The sequence below is a fragment of the Triturus cristatus genome, chromosome 11 (assembly GCF_964204655.1).
Source record: "Triturus cristatus chromosome 11, aTriCri1.1, whole genome shotgun sequence".
NCBI lineage: Eukaryota > Metazoa > Chordata > Amphibia > Caudata > Salamandridae > Triturus > Triturus cristatus.
The window spans coordinates 671225218-671251363 of NC_140594.1; the positions used below are offsets into that span (position 1 = coordinate 671225218).

The following is a 26146-nucleotide window of genomic DNA, read 5'->3' on the forward strand; positions in this document are numbered from 1 at the left end:
CGGGAGCGGTTCATGGGTTGGATAGGGAGGCGGGATCGCCGCTAACACTGTGACAGCTTCCTTGTACCTGTGTCCATCCCCTCACGACCCCCACAAAGCACGGAAGGATAGTGAATACGGGCACTACGTCGTATACACGAGAAGAGGTGTTCCCCCACCCCCGGTCCTGGTCATAGGTTCAAAAGTGTTCTAATAAACCTAGTCCTAACGTCCCCCTTTCTTCTTCTCTTTCCACCCCTGCCCTGTGTGTCCCGGAGCGCCACGGAGTATTGGAAAACGAACCCCAGGAGTCGGGAAAGAGGACAACGCCCCCCCATTCACCACGGAGCCATTCAAGAAAGAAGAGAGACTGACTAGTAAACACAGACGTGTGTTATCATCAATAAAACCATATGTAAAACGACCTGGTCTCCGTGCTGTCCCTACCACCCCTCTACACACACTCTACAGGGCCACTGGCAGAAGACACTTCTCCTACCTCTTAGAGGTTTACTGAGCAAAAATCCCTGTATCACTGCTCTATGGATTGGAACCGATTAGAGTAGCTAAATTGGGCTTCTTAAATTTAATGCAAGGGCGAGTGTTAAGAAATATCACCTCTGGTAACTATGCAATTTCAGTGGCTGCCTTAAGGTTGGAAATGGGCTTGAGAAGTGATTTTTGTCCAGGGGTCGTACACTAGGTGGCATGCTTATCAAGGAGCGAAGAAAATACATTAAGGCACTGATAATCAAAGTACGGCCCGAGGCCGCTTGCGGCCTTCTTGACCTTTACATGCGGCCCCCCTGGTGAAGCAACTGTTTAGTTGTTGAGCACTACTACCCAGAATAAAATGTTAAATAAACAGGCAAGCTTTTATTAACCTGCAAAGAAATGCTTGCCCGTTTATTTAAAATTGTTTTAGACCTCCTTATACAATCTCTGACCCACCCAAACACCCTACCGCCACCATGCTGGCATCATTGCGGCCTTCGGTCACACCACAGACCGTAATTGGTGGCCCCTGGGCAAATGTTTTTGAGTACCCATTCATTAAGGTCTCTTATGAAGAAAGACATTCTGGTAGACAAAAAAGGAAAGTCATTTGTCTACAGAAATGTTTGTATGCTGTTGATTAGCTCCAATTAGATCCCAACTTGGTCCACACATAAACACCATCACAATTAAAAGCTAGCCTAAAACAGGTAATGTGGGCGATAAGCTTTCACCCGGACAGGGAGACATGCCTTAAAAAAAAGGGGGTTCAAAACTTAACAGACTCCATCTCAGCAAATAGAGTGCAACCATTTTTAATTGTAATTTGTCTCACAGGCTGAGACACTTTTGGATTTTGCTGAGGTTGGGCATGCTCCTGCTTAATCCCCTTATGGCTAAATGGTATGGAATCCCCACTGAATGTAATTTATGTCAAAACGGGATTTAAGACCTGAATCACGCCCTTTTTATCTGTCTGGCGCTTTTATTATACCATTGTAGATGGCTGAGGCCCATATGCTTGCAGGTATCTATACGATCTGCCTCAGAAGTACTACAGTCACTTTATATGCCCCCTAATGAAATGTTGTTATAGACTTTTTAAAGTGCTTTTAAATTTGCATTGATTTTATTGCACTTATAGTACTGTTGTTTTTATGTTGTCCTGGATTTTAATTAATTTCTAGGAATCTGAACATCATGGCATACCTGCCAACTAACACACTGCCTCAGTGTGACACACGATATCAGCTCACATCACACAGTCACCCGGTGAGCTGCCGATATCACACTGTGGCGAGGAAAACGAGCTCATAACCACTGTAAATAGAGGTTTTCCAGCTTGTTTAAGAGAACATTTGATCTGCTGACCTCCAATAAGGGGTGTGAAAACACCCGAGGACATCGGCACCCGCCTCTGTAGATTTTTTTGTTTTTTGGGAGGAGGGGTCTTGGGGCGGGGTGGGGTTCAAAAGTGTCGCCTAGGTACTTCTTGGCACATGACCCTGTCTTCTTTAAAGCCCCACCCCCTACTCACACTGTGAGATTGTTCTTCAAGTTGACAGGTATGTCATGTGAATTTGTATGTTTCTTGAGCATATTACATTTTTAAATGTTTCATGTGGATCTCTTCCGAGTTCCGTAACATAGATAAAATAAACTCGAACCTTGCCTATTTAAGCCCCACGGACATTATCCTGGACTGTCGTTTTACCAAATTTTAAATAAAGCAGAAAAAAATAAGGTCTGTGCAATATTCCCAACTCCTGTTTCTACTTGTGAATGAACATTTTAATTTTGTATTTTTTTCTTTAAATGATTATGCCAAGATGCAGCGTTTACTACTTGGAACGTTGTAGCACTTTTTTTTTTTACCCATTATACTGTTTAATTATATGCTACTTTTTTAAATTGTATTAATTATGCATTTTAAATGACTTACTTGCTACACTAAAAGCTTGAGCCAGATACCTGGATTCAGCTCAGCTCAAGACCTAATGGGCCCTCAGCTGAAAACGAGACAAGCCTTCAAGTGACTTCGGTCTGCCACTGACACTGTAACCTCAATCACCAAGGATTAAAGACAACACATAAACTTTTGATGTAGAAAAGTAGACCGAAAAAGATACCCACTTTCTGGCTGAATCGCGCAGTGTGAAACTAGAAGATTTGTGATCAGTCCTGCCTTCCCAGTTTGACCAAATTGTCTGATCCCACACAATTATTTTGTTTCATGATATCCCCTTTTAATACATTATCACCTTGAAATACATGAGTCCAAGTTATGAGCTGTTCAAAAACCTATTTTGTGCTTGATTTCACAATATATAATGATATACCTTACAAGTGTTTTGGCATTTTAGTTCGCTAATATCGTCGTAATGGCACGAGGGGTGGAATGTTTCTAATATCGCGGCAGGCATATTTCTAAATTCCAGTTTACAAACTATTACTTTTCATAAATCCCTCTAAAAGCAGCTACATAATATTATGTACTAAGTTGAGACGCTCCCGCATATTAAATAAATACACTTTTTTAATTCTGAAGAGACTTCAGAATATTTTCACATATAATCTGTTGCATGGTTACATGCCATATATTAATTATAATAGCTCGGCTAGTGCTCTCAGATCCAAGTAAGACCCTTGGCTCTCCTTGTTTATTTATTCGTTCACCCACCTATAATATATCTGCAAACCCAGCTTAGCTGTGTGTTTGGTAATTGCCGAACACTCGCCCTGCTATTACTGGCACTGATAGAAAGAAGGCGCCCACAAAGTACACACCTTTCGAGAAGGTCTGGGAATCGGATATCAACACCAACTAACCTGAAGTAACCTCTCCCTCCGCCCATCGGTGACGTAGAAACCAGCCCCTCACGCGCCACTTTCCAGGGCCAATGAAAACGAGGCATCGCCGTGCGTGGGGAGGAGGGTAGTGGGTGTGCGCGTGCGTTCGCTTCTATGCGCGTGCGTTATATATGTAATCTTGGTCAGTTGCCCACTGCTCCTTCTATTTTGTACTACGCAAGAAGCATTTTCCCTGGTTGATTCCCACAAACGAATCGACGTTTAAGAGTTTTATAACAAAACAGGATTTCCTAGGAGTCTCGGAAGCTGCCATTCAATAGGTTACTGACGGGGGATAGACAATCGTTGCAAAATCATGTTTGAATGGGAAAGGCTGTTTGTCAGTGTGCGCCAGGCCTTCATTTGTAATGAGCAAAATCGTGAAAACAATTAAAGACGGGAATGGTATAGCGGTAGAAGCATTAGAATGAAAGTACTTCGTTGTTACTTATACGCATTTTCGGGACTTCTTTTGGTGGGCGTGTGCTTGCTTCTCACTTCTTTTCAATGGTGGTGGGGCTTGTTATGGTTTCAGATCCGGCCACACACTGCCGGTGTTCAGCTGAGCAGGCGCAGCTCTCTCCTCCTCCCGGGCCGCGAGAGACCGGCAGCCGCCTCCCTGCAGCTCCAGGCGGCACGACCCGGGGTGAGTGACCAAGCAGTGCGGAGGGTGGGAAAACACAGGGTTTCAGTGGCAGCGCCGTGGATGTGGTACAGGCAACCCCAGTGACACGCATGGCGAAGAAAGATGCGCACTTGTCGCTACTTGTGAATGCACATGTAGGCATTGGGGACTTGTGGATAGCAGTGAGCGGCACGTGTAGTTGCACGCAGGCTTCCCCTGGAGGACATGTCACCCGTTGACTTAAGGGCGGACGTTTGCCTCTGTAAGGGTCATTCTGCTCTTTATGCATGTGGACTCCAGGGAGGGGCTGTCTTCCCCCGGGAGCGGATATGCCGGCTCGGGCTCACTGAGTTGCGTGGGTCATTTCTTTGTGAAGAGCCCATGCACCCCTTCCTTCCCCCATTCAGCTTTCCCCTCTGATAAACACTTGTCTCTTGGGATATAAATGACTCATGGAATTTCCTTCTGTAACGCCACGCTGTCCGTGGTTTTGGTATATAGAAAAGTTAAAGTTTCGGTGGTGGTTCTCGGAATTTCTGAAACACAGACTTTCTAGGGTGCATTCCTGGCTGATAGCGTCTTAGGTGTAGGGCAGTTGGCTCGAACTTGAAGTATATGTGGCTCACAATAAAAGATAGTAATGGGCAAGGACTCTGCTCCAGGGGAATGTGGGCGAGAGTAACCGAGTACATCACCTCGAGCACTATTTCATGTTTCCAGTGAATCGCATTTCTTTCTTAAGGGGCAAAATGACAGGCCTTCGCTGGAATGCCACCTGGCGTCTTTGGTTTCTGGAATTCGTATTTTTTTTTTATTCCTGTAAGGCGCTTTGCCCTACCTGACCACAGCAATAGTAAATGGGATGTTTATATGCGACCGTCACAGACCAACTTACCGTCAGAACATCCTTTATTGTTTACTGACCAGAACAAAAAGTAGTTGTGTTGGTTTCTATATGTCAAGGCGCACCGGGATAACAGGGATTCTGGGGTGGCCCAAAGAATGTCCGAAATCTGATGTAGACTGTCGGTCCAGCAGCCAGTGTCTACATCGTTAAAGGAAAAGCCTTGATGCTTTCGTTTAGTACGTATGCTGTTGTTTCTGTATTGTGAGTAGGGTGCGCGCGCTAGTTTTTTGTGCTGTCTGCTGAATAGTTGTGTGTCTGGATGGGGCCCTCGGTCCAGGCAGCTGCTGATGCTGCGTTATTGTTATTCATTCGGACCGATCAGGGTTAACAACACTGCCGGAGTCCTGCTCACGCGTTGTCACGGTTGCCTGGATCTTGGTTCCCGTGGGTCGCAGCCGGTCGGTCATCCCTTTCTGTTTTGTTTTTAATCTGTGTTTTGTAAATACGGATGCTGAGAAGAAGGGGCGGGCACAGTGGGTTGCAGCATCATAGTCATGTGCTTCCTCTTGTTTTGGGGAATTACAGCATGGCTGCGGGCTCCGTCATGCTCACGCGTCCACGTAGCAAGGCTAAAAACCTGGCCAATATATTTATTATCTAATGTCCGTCTGAGTACAGGAGCATCCCACTTGCCCGGTGAGCATAGAGGTAGCCGAGGTTGTGGTTGCTCGTTCTGCGCTTTCTTTTCCCACACTGCTTCTTTGCCGTTTAATACATGTTGATGTTGCTTGGAGCCCATCTGTATTCCTTGCGCTCACTTTGGCAGATATATTTTTGATTTGGGTTGGAGTGGTGTGCAATCTTAGGGGTACTGAGACAGCTTTAATTTTTGTACTTGGTGTAAATTAATTTCCAACATTATTTCGTGATTGACCTGTTTCCGTGCACCATGGTCAATGATTAGCAATTTCAGGGCTTTAAGTGTGATGAAAAAACGGGGGGCGGTTTGTGGTCTTTCAAAGGGGCGAGGCCGGTGCAATTAGGGTGTGGCTTAAAACACAAACTAAAAATCTGTGCTTTCGGTAATTTGCTGCTTTTGTAATTGTATCCCGATCTATAATACAACACGTACCATTACACTTCTAACAAGCCAGGACTATTGGCTTTGCCAATGGTTGTTAGTTGCTTGAGACAAATAAGCCACAGCTATGGCATCGTTGTATAGAATATTGAAAATGCTTCAGTTCTGAAATGAGGCTGAAATAATTATATTGCGTCTCTTTGAAGTTGCATCAAATCGGTGAAGGGTGTAACTGCTGCAGAGTTAAGCACTTTACCACCCTGAGGGTGAAGGCAAAAATGTAGCCCAATAGCAACCCATCTCAGCATCTGATTTGCAGAACTGCTGGTGCCGAGGAGCGACAGGACCCAGGCTACTTAAAGCCCTGAGCAATTGTATAAAGTGAGCAGTATACTTTATGATGGTTATAAAGATTCGTTGCATGGTGCTGGTTGACGCAACAGTCTTTAACCTTCACCTCAATAGTTGTCTTGCTGATTCCATCTTTAGTAATGGAGAAATTATATTCAAATTCAGTTTAAGACAACATGCATTTCTCACAATGTCCTCCTCAACTCCACTACCTCATACACTGGTTGGAAACCTGAAAATCTGGAGCCCATAGAAGATCAAGAATCACTGAGCCGCTCCTGCTCAAACCTCTGACTTTCAAGCAAGAATGCTGAATGAGACACAAATTATGTTTGTGAACAAGGCTTTGGAACTCCCTCCCACCAAGCCTTTCACACATTCTCTTGTCTATTCACATAAAAAGGCAACTCTGACTCCTCCTATAGGAGAGGCACTTAGGTTAAAGTGGGAATCGTTGTTTACCTGACCTCTCTTTCGTGACACGTGTATGCCTGGCGATTTCTGAGGTCCGATTCCGTACCAACAGCTGTAGAGATTGGCCATCAATCTCATTTCCTTGGATCGTGTTTCTGCCCAATTTTAACAAGACAAGACCCATCTACATTGCTTTACACTGGTTACCTGTGTAACAGATTTTCTGTATCCTTGTCTGCTACTGTGAGGCGGCAGTGTTGCATAGTCTGTTTTTATGTGTTTGTTCTTCATATAAGTGTTGTATTCATCAACGTAGAGCCATTCCCATCAAATGCTTATGAGGGTCACCTGTTTCAGGCGCATTATAGACTCTGAACTCATGTCAGTCATACGTAATATGTTCATGATTTGATAATTGTTCTCCTTCTCAGATTTAGGCCTTCCTTAAGGTTAGTTGTATTTCACCAGAGCATTTACGTCTGATGGAATTCGGCTGGTTGTTATTACAAGTGGCTGGTGTTTCTGGTTCTATAATTACTGGTTATGAAAGTTCTGGATCTGGTAATTCCAGGCCTGGAGGCACAGGTCCCAGTTTCACTTGGTGCAGATGTGCACCTTTTGAAAGCAATACAGGGGCTGAAGTGCAGGAGCACACACTCTCTACATAAAAGTCACATGGTGGGGCCGAGGACAAACTCCCCGGACATGTTCATAGCCCAGCTTTTCTGAACTGCCCTCCCCAAGGAAGAACAGCATCATGCTAGTGCCAGAGTCTGTAGCTTTGTGGCCCCTTCCGGCCCAGAGGTCAGAACAGGGGAAATAGACAACCACCCCCGGCACTGCCATATCATGGCCTGATGTAACCCACCCACGAGCCCCACCAGTCCGTCTGCTGACTTCCTTATGCAGTGAGCATTTTATAAACACCATCACTTTTTCCAGCGGAGCACGGCGAAAATCACTTTGAGAAGGACCTGCTATCCCTGGTCCACATGGACATTCCCCATTCCAGGGTTGAAACTTCAAATAGCTGTAATTGTGGCGTGAGATACTGATTGGAATTCTAGATTTCGACCCCCAAGCATTGCATCACCAAATTCTGCCAATCTGATACAAAGGTTTTTTTCTTTGTAAGACTAACCTATAATTCTTCCATCCCTGCTGCTGGGGTTTCCACAGCATTTTCAGGAGCTGGATCAATTCCCACCCTTTTTAGCGACCCCTGAATGCAACCAGAAAGTTTACCCAGATTAGTGCTGGTCAGAGCTGCCATCGTGCCTTTGTGGCTGACAGATAAGTAATCTTCTGCAACTGTGTTTAGTAACACAGAAGCGACTTGCTGCTGCATCTGTGAAACTCTATATGATTGTGAAAGCCTAACTTATCGAAATTATTGGTGCTATGTGTAAGTCATTAATTGTGTGGTAGTGTTGCACATGAGCTGGCAAGTTAGCACAGAGGGGGTTTGGCCATTGTTGTCATTGTATGAGGTGTGGTGCATGTCCTAAGATGAGTTATCTTTAACAATAGATGCTGGGAGTGGACACTCTTGAATCAACCCACCCTAGTGGGTGATCTGACTGGATTGTGGTTTAAACGTATCTCTTATTGCTTAACTTCATTACCAATTTGTATCCCTTCATTTACTTTTTTGTGTAAAATGCCTACTATCCTGGTGATTTCCTTTTTAGGTCTCGCTGGCGTTGCAGTGCGAAGCGCTGCCGCCAACGAGACTTATTGTTGCCGTGTTTACTCCCAAGGGAGACAGACCTGGGCACGAGCCGATTCTGGTCGGGGCATGAGCCGATTCTGGTCTGTGAACGCGCTTCACAGCGGAACAGCTTGTTGACGGCGAGCGGCTCCTGTTCTCTCCCCTCCTCCTCTCCTCTGGCTCGTTTGCTGCAGATCACACAGCCCCGCCCGGGGGGATCCGAGTCGTGCACCATGAGCAACAGTAGCAGCCTAGGTGCAGCCAAAGAGAGCAGCCCCCACTCCCGGCGCATCTCTGGGAGCTGCAGACTGCCCTTCATCCCCGCAGCAGCTGCCAGGACCTGACGCCTGCGCCCATGGAGGTGGCTGATGGCTGAGCCCCCGAACCCTTCCTGCTGGAGGTAGCTGGGCGACGAGGAAGACAGGAGAGGGCAACCCCGGCGACGCGCGCCTTTAGCCATGGTGTCATGGATCATCTCCAGGCTGGTGGTGTGAGTATACTTGGGGTCCCCCAGACGCCCATCCTCCCTTCCCGCGGCGAGCACACGCCCCATGCGCCTCTCAGTGCCACGCGCTTGTGAAGACGCGCTTGCATCAAATGTATAAGATCTGCACGTGTACGGCTGGCGCCGCGTTAATTAGCCCCATGTGTGCTTCTTTAATTAACAAACATACGAGAACCTGGCGCCGCGTTAATTAGCCCCATGTGTGCTTCTTTAATTAACAAACACACGAGAAATGCATGCTCGCTTTAGCTATGGGCTGTTGCAATATACCTCCTCTGTATTTGTGTTTGTTGTTTTACATACTTATGGTTGCTGCGTCCTGTTTGTTTGATCAACAAATTAAAACATTTGCCAAATGCATACAAGAGTTTATGCACACGTTTTTTATTGCGCACACGAGCTCCAAGCGCGGCGCGCTTTACATGTACAGCATGCCTCACCCCACTTACCGGCTCTTGTGGGGACTCTGCGCTGCTCCTCGGCTGGTCTCCGTCTTCAGCCGGTCACTGCAGCAACACGCGGTGCTCCCTCTTGCTCTCAGGAGCCCCGTCTGAAATCCTGCTTTGGCAGCACCATGCGGCATTCACGAAGGCGCGGTGGGCTCCCGCCGGACTTTCTCTACTGTCTACCTCCCTGGGCCGCAAGAGCCGTGCAGCACTTATTCAAATAAGTACGGCGAAGTCCGCAGGCACTGCCACTGGGCACGAGCCGCAGACCACGTTGATGTGCACGCTCACGGCAAGCATACAACACGCGCATGGCGCTCTTTCACTTTCCCTTGTTTTTCAATAGCGATCGCGATGCAATCGCTTTCAGTGCCGCTTGTTTAGATTATCTCTTTGTCACACAATACATGTTGTGAGTACACCCTGTCATCTTTGCATGCTTCCGTGATAACGGTAAATTGCCATGCATGTATTTCTACGTTTATTCACAACGTTACTTTTGTCAAGTAGTCTAGGCCGTGAATATCCGCGAATTCCCAAATATTTTCTTGTTAGTTAACAGTCAGATGCCCTTTAGCGAATAACATTGGCTACACATAGTAACAGAGGAAAATGACTGAATTGCACTGCACGGGTCACTCCTGTGCAGTGAGATAATACAGTGCATCAGGGCGGTTACCGTGTGTGCAGTACTTCTATGTACAGACTTGCATGAGGTGCTGAAGTACTGAGAGCTGCAGCTCACCCCTCCTGACCCCAGAACTGCACAGTAGAGAAGAAGCCTGTGCCGTGGACAGTGGGTAGCGTTAATGTCCGGTCCGTGAGTGAGTCAGGAGAATTTGGCGCTGGACGGGCGGGCCGGCCCGGAGAATCCATGAAGCTGAAACTACTGCCCTTGTGTCACGTGGTATTGTTAGCGCGCACTGGGTACAGCAGACATCTGAGACCCTGGTGATTTGACCCCTGAGGCACTGATGTTGCAGCATTCCTTTCAGTTGCTGTTCTGCCGCCACCCGGTCGCGAGACAGCAGGTCAGTATATGGGATAATTATTTGTGTCTGTTTATGGGCCTGTCGGTCTTGGTGGGTGTGCTAGGTTAAACTGATATTTTTTTCCGCTAAAAAATAATTCCTGCAGCAAGCTTAATTGGACAGTGTGACATATGCAAAAATGTCTTCTTCATCGCTGTGGTGCGGTTTTCACAGCAAGTCTATACTAGCTGATGCAGCCGAGTTACTTACTGTTTTAATCGAGATGAACAATGGAGCCTCGACTGCTTTATATAATGGTCATCTTAGAAAGCGGTTTTGAGGAGTTTTGCATTAGTTTCAAGTAATTTTTAACCCTTCTCACTGCTCAATAGTTTGCAGTTTCTTCTTAATTTAGCTTTTTCGATGTCACTCTCAGTTTCACTCATTTGCAGTTAAATGCCACTCAGAAGTGCATTGAAACAATGGAAATATAAACATAACCAATCATCTGAAAACGTGGCAGCGATGGTGTAAGTCAAGCTCTCGTACTGTTCCACGGACTCTTATGCTAGGTTAAAATGTGATTTTCCTGGCGCAGTCACGTTGCACGAATGGGTGTAATTTGTGATAATTTTTTATGTTTCCCTCGTCTTCATTGCTTGATTTTGCTCTGAAGAAAGTGTCACTCATTGGTGCTGAAATGCCACTCATAATTACACTCAAATGATGCAAATATCACACATAGCAATCTCAAACCTTGGCAGCTATGCATGATATATAGTCCTTTTCCCGCGCCCTCAAACCGTATCCTACTATAAATACAAGATTAGACTGATATAAGCAGGCAAACAATTAGCGTGCACGCGTTTCTCCAGGGCACAAGCCGGGACCTCCTTGAGGGCTCCCGTGCTCTTTGTGCACTCTCTGGTGCCCCTGGTGCTAAACCATCCACATGCATGTGCCTTGTTTCTTTATCAAGCTTTGAACACATGCAGTAAGCAGGGAAGGGTGTGTTTTCTTGGGCAGCATCCCTTTCACACCTTGGGCTGCAGTTCAGAAAGGCAATCAAGGCTGTGTATTACATTGGCTTTGAACTTCAGTGCCGCAAAGTAAGTGGGAAAGTGGATTTAGTACATTAAATCAGTGTGATCCCTGCCACTGACAGCTTCGCCGGTGCTATTCCATGACAAATCAATACAGTCTCCTTATTTACACACTCATCCGTTCCTGGTCGTACCGACAGCCAGTTTCAGTAGCTCCTTTATTTTTCAATTTCTAACTTTTTTTTGTTTCTCTTGAGAATGGCATATAATGTATGCTGCAAACGGTCATTATTTATGATAATGTTTTTGTTCATGTGTATTGTGCAACTCTTTTCTTGGTTTTAAAGTCTCTGCTTGTTCAGTTTACTTGTTTCACTGGTGCCTGGTACATAAATTCCCCTGTGGAGGAAAAAAACGGTGTGTTCCATTCTGTAATGCAGAGGCCTCAACAATGCTGAAAATGGTACTGCCCTATTTTTTTTGGTACCAGTAAAAAACAAGCATTTGCAGTGCAATATGTCTCGCATTTGTGAGAGTTTAAGCTATTGGCAATGTAAATAACAATGCATTTTATTTATGTTTTAAAAATCAACAAGTAAATAAAAGGCATTGTCATTTACAATGCCAATAGCTCAAACTCTAGTAAATGCGAGACCTATTGCATTGCAAATGCTTGTTCTTTTTGTGCTGGTTGTAGTTCAAGAGGAACTTGTAGCGAGGGTGGACTAATTTGGGATATCTGAACATGCATAGTTAATCTGACCTTGATTACAATCACATGAATCTAAACTCCTGAACTTTGCCTTTTAAATCTAAGATACTGTTTGACTAAGATAGGTTATGCAGACAAGTCGGTGCTTTTAAACTGAACCTTGTTTGATAGTTGAGAGCAAGCGTTAGAATAAGAATATACCACAATTTGTTTTTTTGTAGATCCTGAAAAGGAGGAGGAGGTTTTATCAGTGGAAGGCAATTCTAGAGTTTTGGTGCAAACACAGGGAAGAGACAGAAGCAGGGGACGAGCATGAGATAAAAGGAGCAATAAGTCAATGATTTGAAGGAGTCTATGCTGAAACGTGTAAATGTGTCCAAGTTAACATACTAAAAATATGTAGACTTATAAGTAAGACTCCCAGTTTTTCGTTTTTACTGATAAATACAGACAAACAATGTGTTTCCAGTCTGTATTTATTTTTAAAAGCGGAAAATTTCCGAAAATTGTGCTTCTTGTTAGTGACTCTCCATACTATCCATCATGAATTCCAAGCCAACAGCTGAGAAGATAGACCGCATTAGAAGTTAAGTAACAGGTTCAGATTTCCTTGACTACAGGCTTATGTTAACATATACGAATATTCTAATGCTGATATTTACATGTGGGTGTAATGTTTCGCTAACTTTGGCTGCTTAATTGCTAAAACGCTGAAAGTAGCAAGGTATGAGTGTATGTGTATCAGTTAAATAAATGTGGAAATCTTGAATTTTACAACTCCATTTATTTACAAAATAAATATGGATAAATACCAATAAGATGGCCAAAAAATAAATATGGATAAATACAGACGGAAATGTTAAAAACATAAATACCATAAAACCGGCAGCCCTACTTATAAGCCTTGTACCTTCTTCAAGGGAGTCACAAACACTACAACACAGCTAAAATTCCATTTGTACTGGAGAGTTATGTAGTATCTGACGGGGGACAAGCAGTAGTGAATTTAAGGATTTGTACGAACAAAGAAGTGTTTGTGGATATTTGTTGATATTGCAAAGGATGAATCCCCAACAGAAGAAAGCATGTGGGTGATGGATTCAGAAAGAAGGCAAGTTTCAGGAGGGCTCAGAAAAGAAGAAAACATAGCAGCAAATTCTTAGGGGCAGGGAAAGTAGAATTCAGAGAGACAGAGAAAAAGGGGGACGGGTGAACAAAATCTTACATTTAAAACTAGACATGATAAAAGTGTTAACTGATGCAAAGTATGTTAGACTATTAGTAGGTGTGTTTGAAACATGTAGTGAACTGACCAAGCCTGTTAAGATGAAAGGTTGTTGCACTGTGTAAATAGGAGATTAACTTGGCTCTCATGGGTGTGCTCAGTACTCCCAAATTGATGGGCGAAGTCTGTTTTAGATTTCAAAGGCAATGACCTGGGAGTTGGGTAAATTCAAGCAGGGTGGTACCATTTTTCTTTTTATGTGGGCGCTGCTGTGTAGATTGTAATATGTCAAGCCACCGTCAGTTGTGTTCGTCTGTTCCGTCATTCATTGGAATTGATTGGACACAACAGAACAAATCTTCTTCGGAGCCATAGTCTGCTCTCACCAGTTCTCCCCCCTCAGAGGTATTGCACCTCCCAGGTGAATCGTAACAAGCTCTGCAGTAGTGAAAATGCATTACTGTCTGGTGACTTAATTGGTTGTTTCTGTCAAGTTATCAGAGCATATTTGATGTACTGCACAAACTACAGTCTCCATTAGGTGGTGCTGGCTGAGTATACTTATGTCTTGCTGTCCCCAGATCAAGAACATAAAGGGGCGCAGATTAGTCAGTGTGGTTCGGGGGGGGGGGTGTGAATCTCAAATTTCCCAGTTAAAAAAGCTGTGGTCTACAGATTGTACGGGTGAGATGACCTAGTTTCGGTATGGACTGTTTCCATAAGGAGAAGGGTCCATACTGATTTGCATTAGGGCCAGGGCCTCTGTCTAGAGCGGCACAGTGGGCAAAAACCAATGGACTGGAATGCTACCATGAGCGATTAGAGTATTTACAAGCATCCATCCCATCACCTCATGGGTGTTTGATTGTCAGTGGTATGCCTGGAAACCTGAGAATTACTCAACATTCCAAGCCTACTACTGCTAATGCTGGTGAAGTCCAAAAAGCAGTACATGCACCCATTCAAGGAGTGCTTCTATGGGTGCAGTTTTGCTATTTATTTTTTCATTTATGGGGGGGAGAAACTAGTAACTATATAAATTTACGATTTCACTTCAAACAAAATGAATAAGTTAAAAGCTCCCAGCGAAATGAGAACGAGAAAATTGGACACCGCATGGCAAAATCAACTCCTGGATGCTAGGCCCACCACCAAGCCAAGAATGCATTTTGCGGGTGTCACACCCCCTCTAGAACTACCCTCTTGCCCGTTCACCTGTGTATGGTAGTTCTCCCTGGGGACTCATGACTATGGTCATGTAGAACACAACAGCCCGAGTCCCTGCCCTTGGATCACTTACTTGAAATGTATTTTCACTGTATGATCGCCTCTTTGTCTCTGCTATGAGAAGCTTGATGGTAGAGGTTTCAAATTGATGCATGTAGTCAGGGCTCTATGTTTCCAGTCCTAGCCTTTTCCAAATTATTTTATCAAGTGACTGGTGCCCACATGTACTACGCCGAAGTTGCAAATAGAGGTGGGTGCACCTGCAAATTAATAGGATGAGCTGATCAAGAGCCGAGCCAAGGGTCTGGCTTGGGTTTGAGTCCAAGCATGACCCAAGCTATGAAAATCTTTGGCATGAAATTTTAAAAAGTGCATTCCTTTAACATGTGGAAGCGTTTCGCCATAGTACATCAGATTATATCACTGCATTGACAGATATTCAGTGTACTGCTTTTTTTCTTCTTTCTGAAACTGTTCCAGGTGTGTGGAATTATTTCCAGTTATTTATTTACCCTATACTTTCACAGAGCTTTTATGATTACTGTCTTTCTCATACAGAATTAACTCATTCTGCGTTTTTTTTTTTTTCTGGGCTTTTTATTTTTCTTTAATATTATTTGAGCCTATAGTTTCCCGTTTTTATTTTCTTAAATGTTGTTTGAGCTTTTAGTTTTTCTTATCCATAATTATCGAAGAATTTACGTGCCCTAAATATAACAAAACAATGTCTGTTGTTTGATCCTCTCTCCATCTTTCTGAAACTGCATTGGTATGGGAGATTAGAGCCAAATAATTGCTTGTTATGCATGTCATAAATGGAGACTTGTCTGTACATAGTCTTTCGTTCCAAGCGAACTTTTTATAATTATAATGTTGAAAGTTGTCTTTTGTGGATCCAAAGGTGGTTCTCCAACTTTTCGGAGGTCTGCTTGCGAGATGAAAACGCACGTATAACACTGCATATACAATTTCCAGGAGAATTGATATTCCACACTGTTAGTTTCTGAATTTCCCTATCATTCGATGTATACTGGACGTTTTTTTGACCGGTGCTTGCAAATTGATAACCATAAACTGTTATGTTACTTTCTGTATGTGGACCTGGAGCATTACTTCTCATTTTTCTTCTCCCTACTTTTAGAGGGTTTTTAATTGTTGTTGCTGAATCACTGGTAGGCCTATCCTCTACTGAGGTTCAGTTTTTCTGCCTTTCGGGGATCAGCGTGGCATGGTTTACTGTATTTTGTGGTACAGCATGACGTCATGGTCTTGTTTTGATATACTTTACAATATCCTAGATTATATTCCAGATTTACATTTGCCTAGAACTGTACTAGACCTGGAGCCAAAAGAACTTAATATAGTTTTCAAAGAAACCCTGAGTCGTCTTTGGTTCATGTGCTCTGATGCAAATGTGGGTTTATCTGGTAGAGAACGCGAGGCTCTATTGCGTTATTTTATATACTGATTAATTGCTTATGACTGGACGTATGTGGTAAATGTTTGCAGGAAATAGTTTAATACTCCCAGGACACTAAATCGTTATAATCTGAAATGTCTTAATCTGGGTATAATCTATGAAATTGCGTGTGCTTTCGAGCATTTTATTGTGTGAAAGGGAGACGGGTCCTCTCCTAAAAGCCATACTTTTAGTATTGTAGTTGACAGATTCAAAGGTGGGCCTCTGTCTCCACTTATATCACTTTTCCAGCCCTATCTCGTTTTGTAAAGTTATAAAGCCTTGGGCTGGGAATATGAAGTAGTGCAGATGCAGTGGAGCCAGTGACCTCGCTTTGATTGCTGAGAGGAGTTGGCCTAACGGCTAGGGCGGTCGACCTCCAACCTGGGGATCTGGGTTTGAGACTTGGCAATGACGCTGAACATCCTGTGATTCTGGGCAAATCACTTAATCTCCCTGTGCCTAACAAAACAAGCATTGGCATAGCCAATAGGACTCGCTTTTGGGACCGTATAAGTGTTTAGTTATGCAACTGTTGCATGGCTAAACACTTATAAGGTCCCAAAGGCGAGACCTATTGGCTATGCCAATGCCTGTTTTTTTATTTCTTTAGCGCCCGATTCTGAACAGCAGGCAGCCTCAATGGCGGTAGGTGTGCCTTGTTCCTGAAATGTATATTTTTAGGACTTTTTCGTGCAACGCGCGCAGTGCTTTGGGTCCAGGTGGAAATCTGCTTTGCAAGAGTCGCACACACATGAAAACAGCCGCACTATAATATTCATGGCTCAGCAGGTATTCTCGGGTCACCGTATTGAGATGAGGTTTTGGATAGCTTGTTAAGTCTCTTGTTTCACACAATTCAGTACATTGATGTGTAAGACAAACCACAACTGCACCAACTAATGGACTATAATGCATCGCGCTGCAGAGATGCCGGACCATTACCATGTGTTTCATGCACTGGAAATGTCCATGTCTTGTAGGGATCAGCGCAATAAAAAAAAGGACCGGAAATAAGAGCCGCTATTTCTGATGCTAAAACCGCTTTGACACTTAATCGCTTTCTCGTATCCTATTGTATAAAATGAATCCTCTTTCCGTGAGTCTGGGCTCAGGAAAAATGTGGGCACATTGGTGGTGGAAGGGGGCAACTCGATGCGGACACACAAAAGGAAAGAGAAAGACGCATGTCCTCTTACTGAGTGCTAAAAGTCAAATGCTACGGAAACATGCAAATGAAAACTAGCCCTGTGGTGGGGGAGGGACAGTTGTGAGAGGCGCCATGAGGAAACAATCTCTCGGCATGCTGTGGCGGGGGCGGGGGATCGCATTCCAGGCGGGGGAGCGGACCCTTTGAAGTATGATGCTGTGGCTACATGTGCACGCGCCAGTGGGCTGAAGCGCTTCCCCAAACGGATTGCATGGCGGCACGATGCACGTGGTTGTGTGCGTGCTCGCCATGCAATCCACTTTTGGGAGCACTTTGAAATGCCCCTCTTACTAGAGTCTCGCCTAGTGATTGCGTAAACGCAATAGCTAGGCGAGACCTAAAAATGAATGTGTCCTCATGTAATGCTACTGGTGCTATGTAAAGCGCTCTGATACCCGATACCGGGTCAAGTTCGCGCTATATAAAACCCTGTTAAAAAAGAGTTCTGGAATTTGGTTCCCTTGGAAGCTTCTCTGTTTTGGACCGTCTAGCACGGTGAAAATTGCATCCACTGAAAGAATGCTTGTTTTGTGCAGATTATGTTCAATATGGTAGGCCTGAATTTGGTATGGTGACAAGCCAGCAAACAAGGCTGTAGACTTTACTGGTTCATAGGGAAAAGCTATGTCATAGGTCTGTTATATTTATTTTGAAAAGTTGTGATAAAAGCAGTAGACACAATTTATTTTTTTTGAAAAGTTTATGTTAAAGTTAATGGCTGAATGGTTTTACACTTCGGTAATACCAGTATACATGTATTTTCTGACCTGGCTTTCCACAGATTACCTTAGCAGGCAAGGGTTTTGATTACTATCTCTGACAAACCCATTTAAAAAAAAATGTAATTGTTTTTAATGTCTCGAATGACAGCCCAGTTGCCTGCAACAGCTTAGTGATCACCATTAAAAGATGCGTAAGAAGTAATACTAGGAGAGAAGCTGTGGTTCCGCTCACATGTTTATCTTCTCTACTTACATTTCATTGGAAAATGTAGGAAAGTCATCCTTTTCACTCGATCACCCCCTTAAGGTCTGTCCTTGGTGCCCCAAGGGTAGGATTCCTTGTTATAAAAAACAGGGACATTATAAAAAACCTTTTATATGCCCTGAAGCGAGGAAAAACAGCCAAATAAATTTTCCCCCATTGTATTGCTGCTAGCTCCAAAGGCCCAAAGGGGAAGGCTTTATTAAAATGTAATAAAGTCTAACTTTTGATTGGAAGTAGCTGGCAACATAATTCAAATATCAAAACAATAGTTAAGGTCTGATCTGATTTACTATAAGTATTGCAGGATAGTAGTTTAAGAACGTACTATCCGGAAGTTAACTAAAACAGCCCGGTAGCAGCGTCTACTGATTGGACAGCCTGAGAAGGTGTGAAGAGGCCTGGGGCTGAAACCATACAGGCAGTTGGTGGGTGGAGATTTGATTCCTAGAGAAGCCAGGGACAGGAAGAGGGCTGGGGAGATAAATTGAACTTTAACCCCTTCAGCGCTGCACGGATTTCCGCGCAGTGCTGAAGGTTCTGAGCGCGGGCGGGGCCATGACGGAACGGTTCCGTCATAAGCACAGCCCAACCGACGTGCATGACGGAACCGTTCCGTCATAAGCGTCGAAGGGGTTAACTGTAGAAGAAAAGAAGTCACAGGACCCAGGCCAGCCCCATCTTCCTTGATCCCCAGCCAGTTGGGAGCCCCCTAATTAGATTCTGAGTGGGTGGGGCTGAAAGGGGAGTGTATGGTAAAGTTGGCAACACCTGTGGGTTGGCTTAGCTAGACCTGCAGTCCAAGGAGAGAATTTCTCCTTTTGATATTTGGTAAAATGTCTGTAAGCACTATTTTCTTTGAGTTTCTCCTACTGCATGCACAACATGCTTTCCTGCAACATTCAGCGCGCCATGCATCCAGCCCAGGACAATAGTGGTCGCTTCTTTGAAATTAAATAGGCCTTGCATTTACAAGAGTTTGAGCTATTGGCATTGTAAATGACAATGCCTTTTATTTATGTGTTAATTATCAAAACAGATAAATAAAGGGTATTGTGTTTTACAAACAGCTTAAACTCTCGCAAATGCGAGACCTATTGCTTTGCAAATGCTTGTTTTTTTAAATTCTTGCTCCTGTTCCCAGTACTCCTCAGATAAGATTCTGCCCATGTGAATGCAAGGTGAACGGCGTGCCTGTGAGCTTGAGGGTGTAGTAGTTTGATACCAGACCTATTTGTGTTACCAGTGCTTTCTTCAATGCCAAGCAGCTGTGTTTCCGAAGCTTGTCAATGTAATGGTAATATGTGCACCAGCACATGTTATTATTTTGTTCTGTTGGAAAGTTCCAGAAAAACTTGTTCTGCAGAAGTTCTACATTTTATTACTGCCGATTATAATTGCTCCAGTCATATTAATAGATACTTGATATGCTGCACAGATTGTGTATGACGCAACCATATTTGTTACCATTTGGGGCATCTTTTGAAATGACACGACCAGTATTGTTCTTGCCTAATAAGATATGTTTAGGTTTGGCCTAGAGATTGCTTTAGGTGTCTGATTACCCTCCTGTTTTTCTAATATATAAATACAAAATTAACACACAAACATTTATATTAATCGATATGTACACGCACAGTCACAAGGGGGTCGGGCAGTCTTTTTTTTTTTTTTTTTCTTCTTCCCCATTCCCCCCCCCCCGCCCCACTCCATTCACAATTTGCTTCTGCAACCCACAGCATACAGAATGAGACAATTGGTGAACCCAGTACAACAATTGACTCTTCACCTTGAGAGACTGGATTTTGCTTGTTTACATCAGCTTAAAAGGATGTCACTTAAGTGCATGGTTTAGTATGCCGATCTATTTTTTTTTATTTGGCTTTCATTTCATATTTTTTATATTTGGCTGACATGTGATTGCTTCTTTTAGACCACAGTATTAGTTCTCTCTCTCTTTTTTTTTTTTTTTAATCCTGTTTATTGTTGCTTGCATGTTTATAAATAATAGTAAAAGACATTGAAGGCTTGCCCTAGCTTTGTCTGTGCTTACTTTTTATGTTTTATAGATTTGTAGATTGCACCGTCACCCGGGAGGGTATCTTGGTGCTGATCAGGCCTAGGGCATAAAGGGACTAGTGGAAAAGCAAGGTCTTCATCGGCTTCTTGCAGAAATCAAGAAGTGAGGAAGAGGCTCTTATGTGTAGATGCAAGTCATTACATGCTTTAGGAGTGATGTAGGAGAAGTCTTGACCGCCAGATCTGGCTTTCCTTACGCATGGGATTTGTGCAAGTAGGAGTCCGGACAAGTGGCTGTGTCTGGAAGGTTTGCAAAAGCAGGTGCGATTTTTGAGGTATGCTAGGCCAGTGTTATAAAGTGCCTTAAAATTGTGGGTGAGAATTTTGAATTGCTCTTGTTTGTTAATGGGAAGCCAGTGGAGCTCCTGCAGGTGTGGTGTGATGTGAGTGTGGTGTGGGAGGTTGAGTGATTTTTGCCTGCAGAGTTCTGAATGGTCTGCAGCGATCTGGGTAGTTTTTTTTTTGATCCTGGCATAGCGGGTGTTCCCATAGTTTAGCTTTCTTTTGACCAGGGTAGGCGTGACGGTTTTCCAGGTGCTGATAGGGAGCCATTTAAAAATGTTCCTCTGCATCTTCAGGGTATGGAACCATTAAGTGGTGACATTCTCGACTTAGGCTGTCATGTCGAGTTTGCTGTTGATGATCTCAAGGTTCTTGGCGTGGGGGGTGGGTGCCAGTCCTAGCACTGTTAGCCACCAGATGGAGTTTCACAGTGATGTGATCTTCCCGAAGATCACTTTTTCAGTCTTTTCAGTGCTTGTGTCTGAAATCTACAGCTTTTAAATTGTTTCCTTTAAGAGAATGTGCTTTGCTGCACATATATTTATATGTTGTTGTGAGTGTGCAACTGGATACATCGTTATAGCACACTGATCGTACCTTACTATCAGCATACATGTAAAGGTACTTGTGAGAAACCATCTGCCTTACCGGACCTTGGACGCTGCTTTTACTCGTCTACCGGTTTGTACCCCCGTCACCCTCTCCCTCCTCTTACATGCTCTGCCTCTCACCTTCCCCCACCGCTTTCCCCTCTTTCATTCTTTGTCTACTTCCCCTGCTCCTATCCCCTCTCCCCTGAATCTCTCCCCTTTCCTGTTACGCCACCTAGCCCCCTGTCCCTTGTGCCCTTTAACTAAGCACTCCTTCTCCCCTTGTTGGGGAAAGCTCCAATATTTATACTCTGGAGTCATAGTGATCCCTCTGAAAGAGTCCACAGCATCAAGGGAGCCACTCAGTTGAGGTATGGTATGGCGCCCCTTGCCAAAGCACTCCCTCTCCCCTTTTTGGGGAAGGATCCAGTAGGTAGGTCTTGGAGTCTCAGAGACCCCTCGGAGAGAGTCCACTGTGTACAGGGAGCCTCTCGCAACGGAGATGGGGGAATGATGCCACTTCCACTGAGATCACAGCTTTCTGGACTTGGGATGCAGCTATTACTCGTCTACCGGTTTGTGCCCCTGTCACACTCCCCTTCCTCTTTCATGCTGTCTCTCCCCCTCCCCCTCCTCTTTCCCTCCTTCATTCTCGGTCTACTTCCCCTGCTCCTACCCCCTCTCCCCTGAATCTCTACCCTTGCATGATTTTTCCCTCACGTATATGTCCCTATTGTTTGTCTCGACCTAACATGTAGCTATGCTCTAAAACTGTGTAACCTTTATAACTATGTAATCTGCAACTATGATCTGATACTCATGTAAAGCGCTCTGATACCTCCGGGTCTAGCCAGCGCTATATAAAACCTTTTAAAATAAAAAATAAATAAAAATCTGCCCACAATTTAGATTCCAGTTAAAGATGACCAGACGAGGTAAGATTTCTGGAACTCTTTATTAGCCATTCACTCTCTGAATGGAGAACAGAGGGCTCCAACTTTCTAAGGTCAACTCCCAAGGGAGAGTCCACTGAGGAACAAGGGCAGGGGTGGAGGGGACATACCAAGGTACAGGAAAAGAGATTAAAACACTTTTATATCCTTGCCACCAATTTAATTATATAATCAATTTCTAACTTTTCTCTCCCAGATTCTCAACTACTCTTGAACATTTTAAAACAAGCATTTGCAATGCAATAGGTCTCGCATTTATACGAGTTTGAGCTATTGGCATTGTAAATGACAATGCTTTTTATTCAAGTTTGTTTTTTTTAAAACGTAAATAAAAGGCACTGTCATTTACAATGCCAATAGCTCAAACTCGTATAAATGCAAGACCTATTGCATTGCAAATGCTTGTTTTTAGTTCTCGCTGAGCCAGCGCATGCTCTGCGAGAAATCTAGTGTGTGGGTTTTCAAAGTGCTGCCACAGGCTTTTGGTGGCCTAGCGCTTGCGTTCACGCGAGCGTGCACGCGCGCAGCGGCCATGTGGGTTTCTGGCAAGGCTCATTAAGCCTTGCGTGCCTCAATGAGCTTTCACTTTCGTGCTTGTTTTTCTTCATGTTTAAAAGCCACTTTCAGTAGGCTCCTTTTTAGAATCGTGGCATTCCACACTTTTATGCCTGATTCAAATTAAAATTTGAACAGCCCCATTTTTTTTTTTTTTACTCAAAGCAAAAGTATTTATTTTTTAATACATCACTTTATGTAGGGCTGTCGTCAGACTGAATTTAGAGTACATTTTTTTTTTTTTCTGCAATGTGTTTGCTTTTCTTAGGTAACTCAAAAGAGGAAATGGTCTGTAGCATATGCCGTGAGTTGAAAAGACATGATAAAATAACACGAAGAGAAACAATTGCATTATGGATATTATCGTAATGAATTAAAGTATGTTTGATTTACCAACATTATATTTTTTCTTAGACTGCATATTTACATACAATAATAGTCGAGTTAGAAGAGCTCTTGCACACTCCAGGGTTCGGTGTCTAAGTTATTACAATATTTTTTTTTTCTGCCCCTAACGATGTTGCATTTTCTGCTGGTTCTTCTCTCGACGTCAAGCACCAAACCCTGACCCTTGTGTGACAGTGAGCACAATAAAACTGCATAGGGCTCCTGTTTGCAGAGTTCCAAACCCTCACCCCTCCCGCCTACTCATGCAAACACAGCTGCTTCTCAGAAGCTTTTAAGCAGTGATACAGTCACCATGCCACCTTGCCTAAACAAGCATTGGCATAGCCAATAGGTCTTGCCTTTGGGACCTTATGTGTTTAGCCATGCAACTGTTGATGTTGCACCAAGGATATTGGGCTGCATAATTAAATACTTATAAGGTCCCAAAGGCGAGACCTTATGCCAATGCTTGTTTAGGACTTGTGCCCTGTTTAGGCCCAAGATTCCTCGCGGCTTCAGAGAAAGGGAGACATGAAGCGTCCCAAGTATAAAGATGAGGCAATATCACAGGTGTTACTTCTTGGTGAGTCTGAGTGAACTAGTAAAACAAACTTCACAGAAGCAGCATAATACATTTGACTTTTGTAGGCAAGTCTAAATGTTTTTTTTCCCCCAAAAGTAAAATGACGTGAATTAAGAAGCATGCATATTTCACATTTCTTTGTTTGACTGTGGGGAAAATCAATCGGAACCCTCATTTTAAATGCTCTGTCTTGTGTTACTAATATTGTCTAGCTTTATAGCCAATGGCGCTTTACTTTCTCGTACCTGTATGTGCACTTTTCTCACTGGTGAATTGGCTGTAAATCATACCAGGCCAATGCTCGTTTGGGCGGCTGTCTTAAATGCCTCAGGTCCAATTTTATAGTGATTTCATGGGATCACGTTCCTTATCAATAAGATAAAGGTACTGTCATACAAAAGTAATCTGAAACCTTGGAGGTTATGTAAATGTATTGTCTGGATTTGCTAAATAATACGGCCTAATACAGATACTGAACACCAGCGGCCGAGACCAAACGCTAATCACAGTGCACCAATTTGACGTCAGCTGCTACCCCTTTGTGCACCGCGCGCATGGGCACGGCCTCACTACTCCCGAAGCCGCACAGGCCCGACTACCAGAGGCCGACTTCGCCGACCGCGGCGCAGCGGGCTTGACAGGCTGACAAGCTCACGTAAAACGTGCGCCACATGGACCGACTCACTCACCAGCTCACGGTTAAACTCACACCAGATCCCGATTGACGCAGAATGTTCACTCGGCGCGCACGATAATCACTGTCGGCGTCACTTGCTGAGTCTGCTTTGCCGTCTGCAACCGCCCTGCAGCTGCAAGAAGCGTAAGGCGTGTACGTCGGAGTCAGAGCTGTGTCAGACCGGCGAATCAGCAGGGCGCGAGCACAGGATGTGAGAATCCATTGAGCTGTAGTAATGTTCAGGGCTGCCCACCATGCCGATTTAGATTTGTGTATTTACACCTTACATATGACTGATTTGTTTTTTACTGATGTAGTAGGTGACAGTCGCATGTAGCATTTGAACTCGTGTGGGGATGCGAAATTGATTTATTTAAGAGCTATACCGCATACACCAAACCGACCTCTCAAGGTCTTCAGCGGAATGTTGAGCTCAGCGGTGCCATAAGCACCAATATGTTGAGAAGGATCATGGCTGGCTGGTTATCTTTATCAAGGGTGATGTGTTCATCATTTATAGTGCCCTCCAGTCTGTCTCTGTTCGTCTTACAGGTTGTAAATCAGATTGGATCCCATATAAACAAGCATTGGCCGCACGCGCGCCTCGCGCTTGAAGTTTAAAAAAAAAAAAAAGAAAAACCAGCCCGGCGGAGCGTGGCGCGAGCTTGGGGGCGGGGGAGTGGACCCTTTGAAGTGCTCCCAAAAGGCGGATTGCATGGCGGCACGATGCACGTGATTGTGCGCGTGCTAGCCATGCAATCTGCTTTTTGGGAGCACTTTTGAAACCCGTATTCTATAGTCTCGCTTTGCAATCGCTTACGCGATAGCAAGGCGAGACCTAAAAATGACTGAAGTGCTGTTATCCTTAGTGGGCATAGTATTCAGGGGTGTGGAATTTATTAAAATATCTACTTGTCCATGGGGCAGGTTGCTTCATAAATCTACTTGTCCTGTAACAAAATCCACTTGTCCCATTGGTGCCATGTTGTGCGGCGACAAATTATGGCAGCAATCTCATTATATAAGAGCTCTTATATAGCCTCTCTGATTATGCCAGGGCTCATATCATAGTAGTGTTTTAATACTAGCAATCCCTTTATGTTGCTACGTTTCCGCAGATCTACATACTGGGACTGAAGGTAGTGGTAAACAATAGTTCAAGGGTTGGAATGTCCTTTTGAGTCTGTGCGAACCTACTAACTTGCATGTTTTAAGGGTTTTCAACAACTCTTCTCTAATCTTTTCCAATACTGAGAAATGTTGGAAATTTACTCCTGACAATGGCAGAAGTAAACCTTCTTCCAGAAATGGGAAAAAAGTGGTTGAAGGGAGAATAAACTTGCAAACACTCAGGTGTTTGCATGAGCAAATCTACACATGCATATTTGCTCATGCTAAAATGCAGTTCACAAATATTTTCTAGGAGTACTATCTCTTGCCCTACTGCTGTAAATTCTTGTGAATTCACAAAAGCCATATTGCTGCCCTTAATGCAAGGACATATACCAAGGGTGCACTTTTGAGACTTTCTTTAATAATTGGGCCCCTAATTTGGTTTGGCGTTAACGATGACCTTTTGTGTTTATTAAAATTCTCTCTCTCTGTATCGGCTGGCTTTACGGTGAGTGACCGCATTCTGCTCTTTCACAAGGAGCATATCAGCACACAAATTAGTTTTGTTCAGTGCCAGTAACTAATGTGGCAGTGTGTGCTTTTTTGAGACAAACAATTTTTGCTTTTGACAATGTTTGTTATAATGGTGAGGGTCCAGCAGCTCTCACATCAATGAGGTTTTACAAAAACCATGCCAACACAAGTCACACATTGCCAAAACTAAAAAGCTGACCACCATTTCAGACCTATTGGCTTTGCCAATGCTTGTTTATTTTTATGTTTCCCAAAATCT

At 43.9% G+C, this 26146-nt stretch overlaps 1 protein-coding gene across 2 annotated transcripts in view; it reads left to right on the forward strand.

Annotated features, from left to right (window-relative positions):
- Positions 1–3586: 3586 nt before the first annotated feature.
- Positions 3587–26146, forward strand: part of ACSL3 (acyl-CoA synthetase long chain family member 3) — a 536429-nt gene continuing 513869 nt past the window's right edge. Inside the window, exon 1 of one of the 2 annotated variants that reach the window (XM_085634281.1) lies at positions 3587–3605. The gene's annotated coding sequence lies outside the window, so the exon portion shown is untranslated. Of the gene's footprint in view, positions 3606–3832; positions 3971–26146 lie in introns of those variants that run through there. The other variant, XM_085634280.1, reaches the window with a different exon arrangement.